Consider the following 18,216-nt stretch of genomic DNA (forward strand, 5'->3'; position numbering starts at 1 on the left):
ATGCTTGTTAGATTTCCTAGGAACTATTACATGCTTCAATTCAATAAGGGTAGGCCACTTTATGCCCTTTTTAGTGAAAGAAAAATGGTCAAAAGACGAGTGAAATCCGTAAATTAACAAGGAAATTCACTTAACCCCCATTTCGGCCGTTTTTGAAAACTCTAAAATCAACTATGGAAGTCGTAGATATGCTTGTTAGATTTCCTAGGAACTATTACATGCTTCGATTCAATAGGACTAGGCCACTTTATGCCCTTTTTATTGAAAGGAAAAGGGTCAAAAACGAGGGAATTCCGTAAATTAACAAGGAAATTCACTTAACCCCCCTTTCGTCCGTTTTTGAAAACTCTAAAATCAACCATCGAAGTCTTAGATATGCTTGTTAGATTTCTTAAGAACTATTACACGCTTCGATTCAATAAGGCTAGGCCACTTTATGCCCTTTTTAGTGAAAGAAAAAGGGTCAAAAACGAGTGAAATCCGTAAATTAGCATGGAAATTCACTTAACCCCCGTTTCGGCCGTTTTTGAAAACTCTAGAATCAACCATTGAAGTCGTAGATATGCTTGTTAGATTTCCTAGGAACTATTACATGCTTCGATTCAATAAGGGTAGTTCACTTTATGCCCTTTTTAGTGAAAGAAAAATGGTCAAAAACGAGTGAAATCCATAAACTAACAAGGAAATTCACTTAACCCCCATTTCGGCCGTTTTTGAAAACTCTAAAATCAACGATGGAAGTCGTAGATATGCTTGTTAGATTTCCTAGGAACTATTACATGCTTCGATTCAATAGGACTAGGCCACTTTATGCCCTTTTTATTGAAAGAAAAAGGGTCAAAAACGAGGGAATTCCGTAAATTAACAAGGAAATTCACTTAACCCCCATTTCGGCCGTTTTTGAAAACTCTAAAATCAACCATGGAAGTCGTAGATATGCTTGTTAGATTTCTTAAGAACTATTACACGCTTCGATTCAATAAGGCTAGGCCACTTTATGCCCTTTTTAGTGAAAGAAAAAGGGTCAAAAACGAGTGAAATCCGTAAATTAGCATGGAAATTCACTTAACCCCCATTTCGGCCGTTTTAAACTCTAGAATCAACCATTGAAGTCGTAGATATGCTTGTTAGATTTCCTAAGAACTATTACATGCTTCGATTCAATAAGGGTAGGCCACTTTATGCCCTTTTTACTGAAAGAAAAAGGGTAAAAAACGAGTGAAATCCGTAAACTAACAAGGAAATTCACTTAACCCCCATTTTGGCCGTTTTTGAAAATTCTAAAATAAACCATGGAAGTCGTAGATATTCTAGTTAGATTTCCTAAGACCTATTACAGGTTTCGATTCAATAAGGCTAGGCCACTTTATGCTCTTTTTATTGAAAGAAAAAGGGTCAAAAACGAGGGAATTCCGTAAATTAACAAGGAAATTCACTTGACCCTCATTTCGGCCGTTTTTGAAAACTCTAGAATCAACCATTGAAGTCGTAGATATGCTTATTAGATTTCCTAGGAACTATTACATGCTTCAATTCAATAAGGGTAGGCCACTTTATGCCCTTTTTAGTGAAAGAAAAATGGTCAAAAGACGAGTGAAATCCGTAAATTAACAAGGAAATTCACTTAACCCCCATTTCGTCCGTTTTTGAAAACTCTAAAATCAACCATCGAAGTCTTAGATATGCTTGTTAGATTTCTTAAGAACTATTACACGCTTCGATTCAATAAGGCTAGGCCACTTTATGCCCTTTTTAGTGAAAGAAAAAGGGTCAAAAACGAGTGAAATCCGTAAATTAGCATGGAAATTCACTTAACCCCCGTTTCGGCCGTTTTTGAAAACTCTAGAATCAACCATTGAAGTCGTAGATATGCTTGTTAGATTTCCTAGGAACTATTACATGCTTCGATTCAATAAGGGTAGTTCACTTTATGCCCTTTTTAGTGAAAGAAAAATGGTCAAAAACGAGTGAAATCCGTAAATTAGCATGGAAATTCACTTAACCCCCATTTCGGCCGTTTTAAACTCTAGAATCAACCATTGAAGTCGTAGATATGCTTGTTAGATTTCCTAAGAACTATTACATGCTTCGATTCAATAAGGGTAGGCCACTTTATGCCCTTTTTACTGAAAGAAAAAGGGTAAAAAACGAGTGAAATCCGTAAACTAACAAGGAAATTCACTTAACCCCCATTTCGGCCGTTTTTGAAAACTCTAAAATCAACTATGGAAGTCGTAGATATGCTTGTTAGATTTCCTAGGAACTATTACATGCTTTAATTCAGTAGGACTAGGCCACTTTATGCCCTTTTTATTGAAAGGAAAAGGGTCAAAAACGAGGGAATTCCGTAAATTAACAAGGAAATTCACTTAACCCCCATTTCGTCCGTTTTTGAAAACTCTAAAATCAACCATCGAAGTCTTAGATATGCTTGTTAGATTTCTTAAGAACTATTACACGCTTCGATTCAATAAGGCTAGGCCACTTTATGCCCTTTTTAGTGAAAGAAAAAGGGTCAAAAACGAGTGAAATCCGTAAATTAGCATGGAAATTCACTTAACCCCCGTTTCGGCCGTTTTTGAAAACTCTAGAATCAACCATTGAAGTCGTAGATATGCTTGTTAGATTTCCTAGGAACTATTACATGCTTCGATTCAATAAGGGTAGGCCACTTTATGCCCTTTTTATTGAAAGAAAAAGGGTCAAAAACGAGGGAATTCCGTAAATTAACAAGGAAATTCACTTAACCCCCATTTCGGCCTTTTTGAAAACTCTAAAATCAACCATGGAAGTCGTAGATATGCTTGTTAGATTTCTTAAGAACTATTACACGCTTCGATTCAATAAGGCTAGGCCACTTTATGCCCTTTTTAGTGAAAGAAAAAGGGTCAAAAACGAGTGAAATCCGTAAATTAGCATGGAAATTCACTTAACCCCCGTTTCGGCCGTTTTTGAAAACTCTAGAATCAACCATTGAAGTCGTAGATATGCTTGCTAGATTTCCTAGGAACTATTACATGCTTCGATTCAATAAGGCTAGGCCACTTTATGCCCTTTTTATTGAAAGAAAAAGGGTCAAAAACGAGGGAATTCCGTAAATTAACAAGGAAATTCACTTAACCCCCATTTTGGCCGTTTTTGAAAATTCTAAAATAAACCATGGAAGTCGTAGATATTCTAGTTAGATTTCCTAAGAACTATTACAGGTTTCGATTCAATAAGGCTAGGCCACTTTATGCCCTTTTTATTGAAAGAAAAAGGGTCAAAAACGAGGGAATTCCGTAAATTAACAAGGAAATTCACTTGACCCCCATTTCGGCCGTTTTTGAAAACTCTAGAATCAACCATTGAAGTCGTAGATATGCTTGTTAGATTTCCTAGGAACTATTACATGCTTCAATTCAATAAGGGTAGGCCACTTTATGCCCTTTTTAGTGAAAGAAAAATGGTCAAAAGACGAGTGAAATCCGTAAATTAACAAGGAAATTCACTTAACCCCCATTTCGGCCGTTTTTGAAAACTCTAAAATCAACTATGGAAGTCGTAGATATGCTTGTTAGATTTCCTAGGAACTATTACATGCTTCGATTCAATAGGACTAGGCCACTTTATGCCCTTTTTATTGAAAGGAAAAGGGTCAAAAACGAGGGAATTCCGTAAATTAACAAGGAAATTCACTTAACCCCCCTTTCGTCCGTTTTTGAAAACTCTAAAATCAACCATCGAAGTCTTAGATATGCTTGTTAGATTTCTTAAGAACTATTACACGCTTCGATTCAATAAGGCTAGGCCACTTTATGCCCTTTTTAGTGAAAGAAAAAGGGTCAAAAACGAGTGAAATCCGTAAATTAGCATGGAAATTCACTTAACCCCCGTTTCGGCCGTTTTTGAAAACTCTAGAATCAACCATTGAAGTCGTAGATATGCTTGTTAGATTTCCTAGGAACTATTACATGCTTCGATTCAATAAGGGTAGTTCACTTTATGCCCTTTTTAGTGAAAGAAAAATGGTCAAAAACGAGTGAAATCCATAAACTAACAAGGAAATTCACTTAACCCCCATTTCGGCCGTTTTTGAAAACTCTAAAATCAACGATGGAAGTCGTAGATATGCTTGTTAGATTTCCTAGGAACTATTACATGCTTCGATTCAATAGGACTAGGCCACTTTATGCCCTTTTTATTGAAAGAAAAAGGGTCAAAAACGAGGGAATTCCGTAAATTAACAAGGAAATTCACTTAACCCCCATTTCGGCCGTTTTTGAAAACTCTAAAATCAACCATGGAAGTCGTAGATATGCTTGTTAGATTTCTTAAGAACTATTACACGCTTCGATTCAATAAGGCTAGGCCACTTTATGCCCTTTTTAGTGAAAGAAAAAGGGTCAAAAACGAGTGAAATCCGTAAATTAGCATGGAAATTCACTTAACCCCCATTTCGGCCGTTTTAAACTCTAGAATCAACCATTGAAGTCGTAGATATGCTTGTTAGATTTCCTAAGAACTATTACATGCTTCGATTCAATAAGGGTAGGCCACTTTATGCCCTTTTTACTGAAAGAAAAAGGGTAAAAAACGAGTGAAATCCGTAAACTAACAAGGAAATTCACTTAACCCCCATTTTGGCCGTTTTTGAAAATTCTAAAATAAACCATGGAAGTCGTAGATATTCTAGTTAGATTTCCTAAGAACTATTACAGGTTTCGATTCAATAAGGCTAGGCCACTTTATGCTCTTTTTATTGAAAGAAAAAGGGTCAAAAACGAGGGAATTCCGTAAATTAACAAGGAAATTCACTTGACCCTCATTTCGGCCGTTTTTGAAAACTCTAGAATCAACCATTGAAGTCGTAGATATGCTTATTAGATTTCCTAGGAACTATTACATGCTTCAATTCAATAAGGGTAGGCCACTTTATGCCCTTTTTAGTGAAAGAAAAATGGTCAAAAGACGAGTGAAATCCGTAAATTAACAAGGAAATTCACTTAACCCCCATTTCGTCCATTTTTGAAAACTCTAAAATCAACCATCGAAGTCTTAGATATGCTTGTTAGATTTCTTAAGAACTATTACACGCTTCGATTCAATAAGGCTAGGCCACTTTATGCCCTTTTTAGTGAAAGAAAAAGGGTCAAAAACGAGTGAAATCCGTAAATTAGCATGGAAATTCACTTAACCCCCGTTTCGGCCGTTTTTGAAAACTCTAGAATCAACCATTGAAGTCGTAGATATGCTTGTTAGATTTCCTAGGAACTATTACATGCTTCGATTCAATAAGGGTAGTTCACTTTATGCCCTTTTTAGTGAAAGAAAAATGGTCAAAAACGAGTGAAATCCATAAACTAACAAGGAAATTCACTTAACCCCCATTTCGGCCGTTTTTGAAAACTCTAAAATCAACGATGGAAGTCGTAGATATGCTTGTTAGATTTCCTAGGAACTATTACATGCTTCGATTCAATAGGACTAGGCCACTTTATGCCCTTTTTATTGAAAGAAAAAGGGTCAAAAACGAGGGAATTCCGTAAATTAACAAGGAAATTCACTTAACCCCCATTTCGGCCGTTTTTGAAAACTCTAAAATCAACCATGGAAGTCGTAGATATGCTTGTTAGATTTCTTAAGAACTATTACACGCTTCGATTCAATAAGGCTAGGCCACTTTATGCCCTTTTTAGTGAAAGAAAAAGGGTCAAAAACGAGTGAAATCCGTAAATTAGCATGGAAATTCACTTAACCCCCATTTCGGCCGTTTTAAACTCTAGAATCAACCATTGAAGTCGTAGATATGCTTGTTAGATTTCCTAAGAACTATTACATGCTTCGATTCAATAAGGGTAGGCCACTTTATGCCCTTTTTACTGAAAGAAAAAGGGTAAAAAACGAGTGAAATCCGTAAACTAACAAGGAAATTCACTTAACCCCCATTTCGGCCGTTTTTGAAAACTCTAAAATCAACTATGGAAGTCGTAGATATGCTTGTTAGATTTCCTAGGAACTATTACATGCTTCAATTCAGTAGGACTAGGCCACTTTATGCCCTTTTTATTGAAAGGAAAAGGGTCAAAAACGAGGGAATTCCGTAAATTAACAAGGAAATTCACTTAACCCCCATTTCGTCCGTTTTTGAAAACTCTAAAATCAACCATCGAAGTCTTAGATATGCTTGTTAGATTTCTTAAGAACTATTACACGCTTCGATTCAATAAGGCTAGGCCACTTTATGCCCTTTTTAGTGAAAGAAAAAGGGTCAAAAACGAGTGAAATCCGTAAATTAGCATGGAAATTCACTTAACCCCCGTTTCGGCCGTTTTTGAAAACTCTAGAATCAACCATTGAAGTCGTAGATATGCTTGTTAGATTTCCTAGGAACTATTACATGCTTCGATTCAATAAGGGTAGGCCACTTTATGCCCTTTTTATTGAAAGAAAAAGGGTCAAAAACGAGGGAATTCCGTAAATTAACAAGGAAATTCACTTAACCCCCATTTCGGCCTTTTTGAAAACTCTAAAATCAACCATGGAAGTCGTAGATATGCTTGTTAGATTTCTTAAGAACTATTACACGCTTCGATTCAATAAGGCTAGGCCACTTTATGCCCTTTTTAGTGAAAGAAAAAGGGTCAAAAACGAGTGAAATCCGTAAATTAGCATGGAAATTCACTTAACCCCCGTTTCGGCCGTTTTTGAAAACTCTAGAATCAACCATTGAAGTCGTAGATATGCTTGTTAGATTTCCTAGGAACTATTACATGCTTCGATTCAATAAGGCTAGGCCACTTTATGCCCTTTTTATTGAAAGAAAAAGGGTCAAAAACGAGGGAATTCCGTAAATTAACAAGGAAATTCACTTAACCCCCATTTTGGCCGTTTTTGAAAATTCTAAAATAAACCATGGAAGTCGTAGATATTCTAGTTAGATTTCCTAAGAACTATTACAGGTTTCGATTCAATAAGGCTAGGCCACTTTATGCCCTTTTTATTGAAAGAAAAAGGGTCAAAAACGAGGGAATTCCGTAAATTAACAAGGAAATTCACTTGACCCCCATTTCGGCCGTTTTTGAAAACTCTAGAATCAACCATTGAAGTCGTAGATATGCTTGTTAGATTTCCTAGGAACTATTACATGCTTCAATTCAATAAGGGTAGGCCACTTTATGCCCTTTTTAGTGAAAGAAAAATGGTCAAAAGACGAGTGAAATCCGTAAATTAACAAGGAAATTCACTTAACCCCCATTTCGGCCGTTTATGAAAACTCTAAAATCAATTATGGAAGTCGTAGATATGCTTGTTAGATTTCCTAGGAACTATTACATGCTTCGATTCAATAGGACTAGGCCACTTTATGCCCTTTTTATTGAAAGGAAAAGGGTCAAAAACGAGGGAATTCCGTAAATTAACAAGGAAATTCACTTAACCCCCCTTTCGTCCGTTTTTGAAAACTCTAAAATCAACCATCGAAGTCTTAGATATGCTTGTTAGATTTCTTAAGAACTATTACACGCTTCGATTCAATAAGGCTAGGCCACTTTATGCCCTTTTTAGTGAAAGAAAAAGGGTCAAAAACGAGTGAAATCCGTAAATTAGCATGGAAATTCACTTAACCCCCGTTTCGGCCGTTTTTGAAAACTCTAGAATCAACCATTGAAGTCGTAGATATGCTTGTTAGATTTCCTAGGAACTATTACATGCTTCGATTCAATAAGGGTAGTTCACTTTATGCCCTTTTTAGTGAAAGAAAAATGGTCAAAAACGAGTGAAATCCATAAACTAACAAGGAAATTCACTTAACCCCCATTTCGGCCGTTTTTGAAAACTCTAAAATCAACGATGGAAGTCGTAGATATGCTTGTTAGATTTCCTAGGAACTATTACATGCTTCGATTCAATAGGACTAGGCCACTTTATGCCCTTTTTATTGAAAGAAAAAGGGTCAAAAACGAGGGAATTCCGTAAATTAACAAGGAAATTCACTTAACCCCCATTTCGGCCGTTTTTGAAAACTCTAAAATCAACCATGGAAGTCGTAGATATGCTTGTTAGATTTCTTAAGAACTATTACACGCTTCGATTCAATAAGGCTAGGCCACTTTATGCCCTTTTTAGTGAAAGAAAAAGGGTCAAAAACGAGTGAAATCCGTAAATTAGCATGGAAATTCACTTAACCCCCATTTCGGCCGTTTTAAACTCTAGAATCAACCATTGAAGTCGTAGATATGCTTGTTAGATTTCCTAAGAACTATTACATGCTTCGATTCAATAAGGGTAGGCCACTTTATGCCCTTTTTACTGAAAGAAAAAGGGTAAAAAACGAGTGAAATCCGTAAACTAACAAGGAAATTCACTTAACCCCCATTTTGGCCGTTTTTGAAAATTCTAAAATAAACCATGGAAGTCGTAGATATTCTAGTTAGATTTCCTAAGACCTATTACAGGTTTCGATTCAATAAGGCTAGGCCACTTTATGCTCTTTTTATTGAAAGAAAAAGGGTCAAAAACGAGGGAATTCCGTAAATTAACAAGGAAATTCACTTGACCCTCATTTCGGCCGTTTTTGAAAACTCTAGAATCAACCATTGAAGTCGTAGATAAGCTTATTAGATTTCCTAGGAACTATTACATGCTTCAATTCAATAAGGGTAGGCCACTTTATGCCCTTTTTAGTGAAAGAAAAATGGTCAAAAGACGAGTGAAATCCGTAAATTAACAAGGAAATTCACTTAACCCCCATTTCGTCCGTTTTTGAAAACTCTAAAATCAACCATCGAAGTCTTAGATATGCTTGTTAGATTTCTTAAGAACTATTACACGCTTCGATTCAATAAGGCTAGGCCACTTTATGCCCTTTTTAGTGAAAGAAAAAGGGTCAAAAACGAGTGAAATCCGTAAATTAGCATGGAAATTCACTTAACCCCCGTTTCGGCCGTTTTTGAAAACTCTAGAATCAACCATTGAAGTCGTAGATATGCTTGTTAGATTTCCTAGGAACTATTACATGCTTCGATTCAATAAGGGTAGTTCACTTTATGCCCTTTTTAGTGAAAGAAAAATGGTCAAAAACGAGTGAAATCCATAAACTAACAAGGAAATTCACTTAACCCCCATTTCGGCCGTTTTTGAAAACTCTAAAATCAACGATGGAAGTCGTAGATATGCTTGTTAGATTTCCTAGGAACTATTACATGCTTCGATTCAATAGGACTAGGCCACTTTATGCCCTTTTTATTGAAAGAAAAAGGGTCAAAAACGAGGGAATTCCGTAAATTAACAAGGAAATTCACTTAACCCCCATTTCGGCCGTTTTTGAAAACTCTAAAATCAACCATGGAAGTCGTAGATATGCTTGTTAGATTTCTTAAGAACTATTACACGCTTCGATTCAATAAGGCTAGGCCACTTTATGCCCTTTTTAGTGAAAGAAAAAGGGTCAAAAACGAGTGAAATCCGTAAATTAGCATGGAAATTCACTTAACCCCCATTTCGGCCGTTTTAAACTCTAGAATCAACCATTGAAGTCGTAGATATGCTTGTTAGATTTCCTAAGAACTATTACATGCTTCGATTCAATAAGGGTAGGCCACTTTATGCCCTTTTTACTGAAAGAAAAAGGGTAAAAAACGAGTGAAATCCGTAAACTAACAAGGAAATTCACTTAACCCCCATTTCGGCCGTTTTTGAAAACTCTAAAATCAACTATGGAAGTCGTAGATATGCTTGTTAGATTTCCTAGGAACTATTACATGCTTCAATTCAGTAGGACTAGGCCACTTTATGCCCTTTTTATTGAAAGGAAAAGGGTCAAAAACGAGGGAATTCCGTAAATTAACAAGGAAATTCACTTAACCCCCATTTCGTCCGTTTTTGAAAACTCTAAAATCAACCATCGAAGTCTTAGATATGCTTGTTAGATTTCTTAAGAACTATTACACGCTTCGATTCAATAAGGCTAGGCCACTTTATGCCCTTTTTAGTGAAAGAAAAAGGGTCAAAAACGAGTGAAATCCGTAAATTAGCATGGAAATTCACTTAACCCCCGTTTCGGCCGTTTTTGAAAACTCTAGAATCAACCATTGAAGTCGTAGATATGCTTGTTAGATTTCCTAGGAACTATTACATGCTTCGATTCAATAAGGGTAGGCCACTTTATGCCCTTTTTATTGAAAGAAAAAGGGTCAAAAACGAGGGAATTCCGTAAATTAACAAGGAAATTCACTTAACCCCCATTTCGGCCTTTTTGAAAACTCTAAAATCAACCATGGAAGTCGTAGATATGCTTGTTAGATTTCTTAAGAACTATTACACGCTTCGATTCAATAAGGCTAGGCCACTTTATGCCCTTTTTAGTGAAAGAAAAAGGGTCAAAAACGAGTGAAATCCGTAAATTAGCATGGAAATTCACTTAACCCCCGTTTCGGCCGTTTTTGAAAACTCTAGAATCAACCATTGAAGTCGTAGATATGCTTGTTAGATTTCCTAGGAACTATTACATGCTTCGATTCAATAAGGCTAGGCCACTTTATGCCCTTTTTATTGAAAGAAAAAGGGTCAAAAACGAGGGAATTCCGTAAATTAACAAGGAAATTCACTTAACCCCCATTTTGGCCGTTTTTGAAAATTCTAAAATAAACCATGGAAGTCGTAGATATTCTAGTTAGATTTCCTAAGAACTATTACAGGTTTCGATTCAATAAGGCTAGGCCACTTTATGCCCTTTTTATTGAAAGAAAAAGGGTCAAAAACGAGGGAATTCCGTAAATTAACAAGGAAATTCACTTGACCCCCATTTCGGCCGTTTTTGAAAACTCTAGAATCAACCATTGAAGTCGTAGATATGCTTGTTAGATTTCCTAGGAACTATTACATGCTTCAATTCAATAAGGGTAGGCCACTTTATGCCCTTTTTAGTGAAAGAAAAATGGTCAAAAGACGAGTGAAATCCGTAAATTAACAAGGAAATTCACTTAACCCCCATTTCGGCCGTTTTTGAAAACTCTAAAATCAATTATGGAAGTCGTAGATATGCTTGTTAGATTTCCTAGGAACTATTACATGCTTCGATTCAATAGGACTAGGCCACTTTATGCCCTTTTTATTGAAAGGAAAAGGGTCAAAAACGAGGGAATTCCGTAAATTAACAAGGAAATTCACTTAACCCCCCTTTCGTCCGTTTTTGAAAACTCTAAAATCAACCATCGAAGTCTTAGATATGCTTGTTAGATTTCTTAAGAACTATTACACGCTTCGATTCAATAAGGCTAGGCCACTTTATGCCCTTTTTAGTGAAAGAAAAAGGGTCAAAAACGAGTGAAATCCGTAAATTAGCATGGAAATTCACTTAACCCCCGTTTCGGCCGTTTTTGAAAACTCTAGAATCAACCATTGAAGTCGTAGATATGCTTGTTAGATTTCCTAGGAACTATTACATGCTTCGATTCAATAAGGGTAGGCCACTTTATGCCCTTTTTATTGAAAGAAAAAGGGTCAAAAACGAGGGAATTCCGTAAATTAACAAGGAAATTCACTTAACCCCCATTTCGGCCTTTTTGAAAACTCTAAAATCAACCATGGAAGTCGTAGATATGCTTGTTAGATTTCTTAAGAACTATTACACGCTTCGATTCAATAAGGCTAGGCCACTTTATGCCCTTTTTAGTGAAAGAAAAAGGGTCAAAAACGAGTGAAATCCGTAAATTAGCATGGAAATTCACTTAACCCCCATTTCGGCCGTTTTAAACTCTAGAATCAACCATTGAAGTCGTAGATATGCTTGTTAGATTTCCTAAGAACTATTACATGCTTCGATTCAATAAGGGTAGGCCACTTTATGCCCTTTTTACTGAAAGAAAAAGGGTAAAAAACGAGTGAAATCCGTAAACTAACAAGGAAATTCACTTAACCCCCATTTCGGCCGTTTTTGAAAACTCTAAAATCAACTATGGAAGTCGTAGATATGCTTGTTAGATTTCCTAGGAACTATTACATGCTTCAATTCAGTAGGACTAGGCCACTTTATGCCCTTTTTATTGAAAGGAAAAGGGTCAAAAACGAGGGAATTCCGTAAATTAACAAGGAAATTCACTTAACCCCCATTTCGTCCGTTTTTGAAAACTCTAAAATCAACCATCGAAGTCTTAGATATGCTTGTTAGATTTCTTAAGAACTATTACACGCTTCGATTCAATAAGGCTAGGCCACTTTATGCCCTTTTTAGTGAAAGAAAAAGGGTCAAAAACGAGTGAAATCCGTAAATTAGCATGGAAATTCACTTAACCCCCGTTTCGGCCGTTTTTGAAAACTCTAGAATCAACCATTGAAGTCGTAGATATGCTTGTTAGATTTCCTAGGAACTATTACATGCTTCGATTCAATAAGGGTAGGCCACTTTATGCCCTTTTTATTGAAAGAAAAAGGGTCAAAAACGAGGGAATTCCGTAAATTAACAAGGAAATTCACTTAACCCCCATTTCGGCCTTTTTGAAAACTCTAAAATCAACCATGGAAGTCGTAGATATGCTTGTTAGATTTCTTAAGAACTATTACACGCTTCGATTCAATAAGGCTAGGCCACTTTATGCCCTTTTTAGTGAAAGAAAAAGGGTCAAAAACGAGTGAAATCCGTAAATTAGCATGGAAATTCACTTAACCCCCGTTTCGGCCGTTTTTGAAAACTCTAGAATCAACCATTGAAGTCGTAGATATGCTTGTTAGATTTCCTAGGAACTATTACATGCTTCGATTCAATAAGGCTAGGCCACTTTATGCCCTTTTTATTGAAAGAAAAAGGGTCAAAAACGAGGGAATTCCGTAAATTAACAAGGAAATTCACTTAACCCCCATTTTGGCCGTTTTTGAAAATTCTAAAATAAACCATGGAAGTCGTAGATATTCTAGTTAGATTTCCTAAGAACTATTACAGGTTTCGATTCAATAAGGCTAGGCCACTTTATGCCCTTTTTATTGAAAGAAAAAGGGTCAAAAACGAGGGAATTCCGTAAATTAACAAGGAAATTCACTTGACCCCCATTTCGGCCGTTTTTGAAAACTCTAGAATCAACCATTGAAGTCGTAGATATGCTTGTTAGATTTCCTAGGAACTATTACATGCTTCAATTCAATAAGGGTAGGCCACTTTATGCCCTTTTTAGTGAAAGAAAAATGGTCAAAAGACGAGTGAAATCCGTAAATTAACAAGGAAATTCACTTAACCCCCATTTCGGCCGTTTTTGAAAACTCTAAAATCAATTATGGAAGTCGTAGATATGCTTGTTAGATTTCCTAGGAACTATTACATGCTTCGATTCAATAGGACTAGGCCACTTTATGCCCTTTTTATTGAAAGGAAAAGGGTCAAAAACGAGGGAATTCCGTAAATTAACAAGGAAATTCACTTAACCCCCCTTTCGTCCGTTTTTGAAAACTCTAAAATCAACCATCGAAGTCTTAGATATGCTTGTTAGATTTCTTAAGAACTATTACACGCTTCGATTCAATAAGGCTAGGCCACTTTATGCCCTTTTTAGTGAAAGAAAAAGGGTCAAAAACGAGTGAAATCCGTAAATTAGCATGGAAATTCACTTAACCCCCGTTTCGGCCGTTTTTGAAAACTCTAGAATCAACCATTGAAGTCGTAGATATGCTTGTTAGATTTCCTAGGAACTATTACATGCTTCGATTCAATAAGGGTAGTTCACTTTATGCCCTTTTTAGTGAAAGAAAAATGGTCAAAAACGAGTGAAATCCATAAACTAACAAGGAAATTCACTTAACCCCCATTTCGGCCGTTTTTGAAAACTCTAAAATCAACGATGGAAGTCGTAGATATGCTTGTTAGATTTCCTAGGAACTATTACATGCTTCGATTCAATAGGACTAGGCCACTTTATGCCCTTTTTATTGAAAGAAAAAGGGTCAAAAACGAGGGAATTCCGTAAATTAACAAGGAAATTCACTTAACCCCCATTTCGGCCGTTTTTGAAAACTCTAAAATCAACCATGGAAGTCGTAGATATGCTTGTTAGATTTCTTAAGAACTATTACACGCTTCGATTCAATAAGGCTAGGCCACTTTATGCCCTTTTTAGTGAAAGAAAAAGGGTCAAAAACGAGTGAAATCCGTAAATTAGCATGGAAATTCACTTAACCCCCATTTCGGCCGTTTTAAACTCTAGAATCAACCATTGAAGTCGTAGATATGCTTGTTAGATTTCCTAAGAACTATTACATGCTTCGATTCAATAAGGGTAGGCCACTTTATGCCCTTTTTACTGAAAGAAAAAGGGTAAAAAACGAGTGAAATCCGTAAACTAACAAGGAAATTCACTTAACCCCCATTTTGGCCGTTTTTGAAAATTCTAAAATAAACCATGGAAGTCGTAGATATTCTAGTTAGATTTCCTAAGACCTATTACAGGTTTCGATTCAATAAGGCTAGGCCACTTTATGCTCTTTTTATTGAAAGAAAAAGGGTCAAAAACGAGGGAATTCCGTAAATTAACAAGGAAATTCACTTGACCCTCATTTCGGCCGTTTTTGAAAACTCTAGAATCAACCATTGAAGTCGTAGATAAGCTTATTAGATTTCCTAGGAACTATTACATGCTTCAATTCAATAAGGGTAGGCCACTTTATGCCCTTTTTAGTGAAAGAAAAATGGTCAAAAGACGAGTGAAATCCGTAAATTAACAAGGAAATTCACTTAACCCCCATTTCGTCCGTTTTTGAAAACTCTAAAATCAACCATCGAAGTCTTAGATATGCTTGTTAGATTTCTTAAGAACTATTACACGCTTCGATTCAATAAGGCTAGGCCACTTTATGCCCTTTTTAGTGAAAGAAAAAGGGTCAAAAACGAGTGAAATCCGTAAATTAGCATGGAAATTCACTTAACCCCCGTTTCGGCCGTTTTTGAAAACTCTAGAATCAACCATTGAAGTCGTAGATATGCTTGTTAGATTTCCTAGGAACTATTACATGCTTCGATTCAATAAGGGTAGTTCACTTTATGCCCTTTTTAGTGAAAGAAAAATGGTCAAAAACGAGTGAAATCCATAAACTAACAAGGAAATTCACTTAACCCCCATTTCGGCCGTTTTTGAAAACTCTAAAATCAACGATGGAAGTCGTAGATATGCTTGTTAGATTTCCTAGGAACTATTACATGCTTCGATTCAATAGGACTAGGCCACTTTATGCCCTTTTTATTGAAAGAAAAAGGGTCAAAAACGAGGGAATTCCGTAAATTAACAAGGAAATTCACTTAACCCCCATTTCGGCCGTTTTTGAAAACTCTAAAATCAACCATGGAAGTCGTAGATATGCTTGTTAGATTTCTTAAGAACTATTACACGCTTCAATTCAATAAGGCTAGGCCACTTTATGCCCTTTTTAGTGAAAGAAAAAGGGTCAAAAACGAGTGAAATCCGTAAATTAGCATGGAAATTCACTTAACCCCCATTTCGGCCGTTTTAAACTCTAGAATCAACCATTGAAGTCGTAGATATGCTTGTTAGATTTCCTAAGAACTATTACATGCTTCGATTCAATAAGGGTAGGCCACTTTATGCCCTTTTTACTGAAAGAAAAAGGGTAAAAAACGAGTGAAATCCGTAAACTAACAAGGAAATTCACTTAACCCCCATTTTGGCCGTTTTTGAAAATTCTAAAATAAACCATGGAAGTCGTAGATATTCTAGTTAGATTTCCTAAGAACTATTACAGGTTTCGATTCAATAAGGCTAGGCCACTTTATGCCCTTTTTATTGAAAGAAAAAGGGTCAAAAACGAGGGAATTCCGTAAATTAACAAGGAAATTCACTTGACCCCCATTTCGGCCGTTTTTGAAAACTCTAGAATCAACCATTGAAGTCGTAGATATGCTTGTTAGATTTCCTAGGAACTATTACATGCTTCAATTCAATAAGGGTAGGCCACTTTATGCCCTTTTTAGTGAAAGAAAAATGGTCAAAAGACGAGTGAAATCCGTAAATTAACAAGGAAATTCACTTAACCCCCATTTCAGCCGTTTTTGAAAACTCCAAAATCAACTATGGAAGTCGTAGATATGCTTGTTAGATTTCCTAGGAACTATTACATGCTTCAATTCAGTAGGACTAGGCCACTTTATGCCCTTTTTATTGAAAGGAAAAGGGTCAAAAACGAGGGAATTCCGTAAATTAACAAGGAAATTCACTTAACCCCCATTTCGTCCGTTTTTGAAAACTCTAAAATCAACCATCGAAGTCTTAGATATGCTTGTTAGATTTCTTAAGAACTATTACACGCTTCGATTCAATAAGGCTAGGCCACTTTATGCCCTTTTTAGTGAAAGAAAAAGGGTCAAAAACGAGTGAAATCCGTAAATTAGCATGGAAATTCACTTAACCCCCGCTTCTGCCGTTTTTGAAAACTCTAGAATCAACCATTGAAGTCGTAGATATGCTTGTTAGATTTCCTAGGAACTATTACATGCTTCGATTCAATAAGGGTAGGCCACTTTATGCCCTTTTTATTGAAAGAAAAAGGGTCAAAAACGAGGGAATTCCGTAAATTAACAAGGAAATTCACTTAACCCCCATTTCGGCCTTTTTGAAAACTCTAAAATCAACCATGGAAGTCGTAGATATGCTTGTTAGATTTCTTAAGAACTATTACACGCTTCGATTCAATAAGGCTAGGCCACTTTATGCCCTCTTTAGTGAAAGAAAAAGGGTCAAAAACGAGTGAAATCCGTAAATTAGCATGGAAATTCACTTAACCCCCATTTCGGCCGTTTTAAACTCTAGAATCAACCATTGAAGTCGTAGATATGCTTGTTAGATTTCCTAAGAACTATTACATGCTTCGATTCAATAAGGGTAGGCCACTTTATGCCCATTTTACTGAAAGAAAAAGGGTAAAAAACGAGTGAAATCCGTAAACTAACAAGGAAATTCACTTAACCCCCATTTTGGCCGTTTTTGAAAATTCTAAAATAAACCATGGAAGTCGTAGATATTCTAGTTAGATTTCCTAAGAACTATTACAGGTTTCGATTCAATAAGGCTAGGCCACTTTATGCCCTTTTTATTGAAAGAAAAAGGGTCAAAAACGAGGGAATTCCTTAAATTAACAAGGAAATTCACTTGACCCCCATTTCGGCCGTTTTTGAAAACTCTAGAATCAACCATTGAAGTCGTAGATATGCTTGTTAGATTTCCTAGGAACTATTACATGCTTCAATTCAATAAGGGTAGGCCACTTTATGCCCTTTTTAGTGAAAGAAAAATGGTCAAAAGACGAGTGAAATCCGTAAATTAACAAGGAAATTCACTTAACCCCCATTTCGGCCGTTTTTGAAAACTCTAAAATCAACTATGGAAGTCGTAGATATGCTTGTTAGATTTCCTAGGAACTATTACATGCTTCAATTCAGTAGGACTAGGCCACTTTATGCCCTTTTTATTGAAAGGAAAAGGGTCAAAAACGAGGGAATTCCGTAAATTAACAAGGAAATTCACTTAACCCCCATTTCGTCCGTTTTTGAAAACTCTAAAATCAACCATCGAAGTCTTAGATATGCTTGTTAGATTTCTTAAGAACTATTACACGCTTCGATTCAATAAGGCTAGGCCACTTTATGCCCTTTTTAGTGAAAGAAAAAGGGTCAAAAACGAGTGAAATCCGTAAATTAGCATGGAAATTCACTTAACCCCCGTTTCGGCCGTTTTTGAAAACTCTAGAATCAACCATTGAAGTCGTAGATATGCTTGTTAGATTTCCTAGGAACTATTACATGCTTCGATTCAATAAGGGTAGGCCACTTTATGCCCTTTTTAGTGAAAGAAAAAGGGTCAAAAGACGAGTGAAATCCGTAAATTAACAAGGAAATTCACTTAACCCCCATTTCGGCCATTTTTGGAAACACTAAAATCAACCATGGAAGTCGTAGATATGCTTGTTAGATTTCCTAGGAACTATTACATGCTTCGATTTAATAAGTCTAGGCCACTTTATGCCCATTTTAGTGAAAGAAAAAGGGTCAAAAACGAGTGAAATCCGTAAATTAACAAGGAAATTCACTTAACCCCCATTTCGGCCGTTTTTGAAAACTCTAGAATCAACCATTGAAGTCGTAGATATTGTTAGATTTCCTAGGAACTATTACATGCTTCGATTCAATAAGGGTAGTTCTCTTTATGCCCTTTTTAGTGAAAGAAAAATGGTCAAAAACGAGTGAAA

The sequence above is a fragment of the Medicago sativa genome, chromosome 5 (genome assembly GCF_051527215.1).
Source record: "Medicago sativa cultivar Bolivia chromosome 5, Bolivia_mono, whole genome shotgun sequence".
Lineage (NCBI taxonomy): Eukaryota > Viridiplantae > Streptophyta > Magnoliopsida > Fabales > Fabaceae > Medicago > Medicago sativa.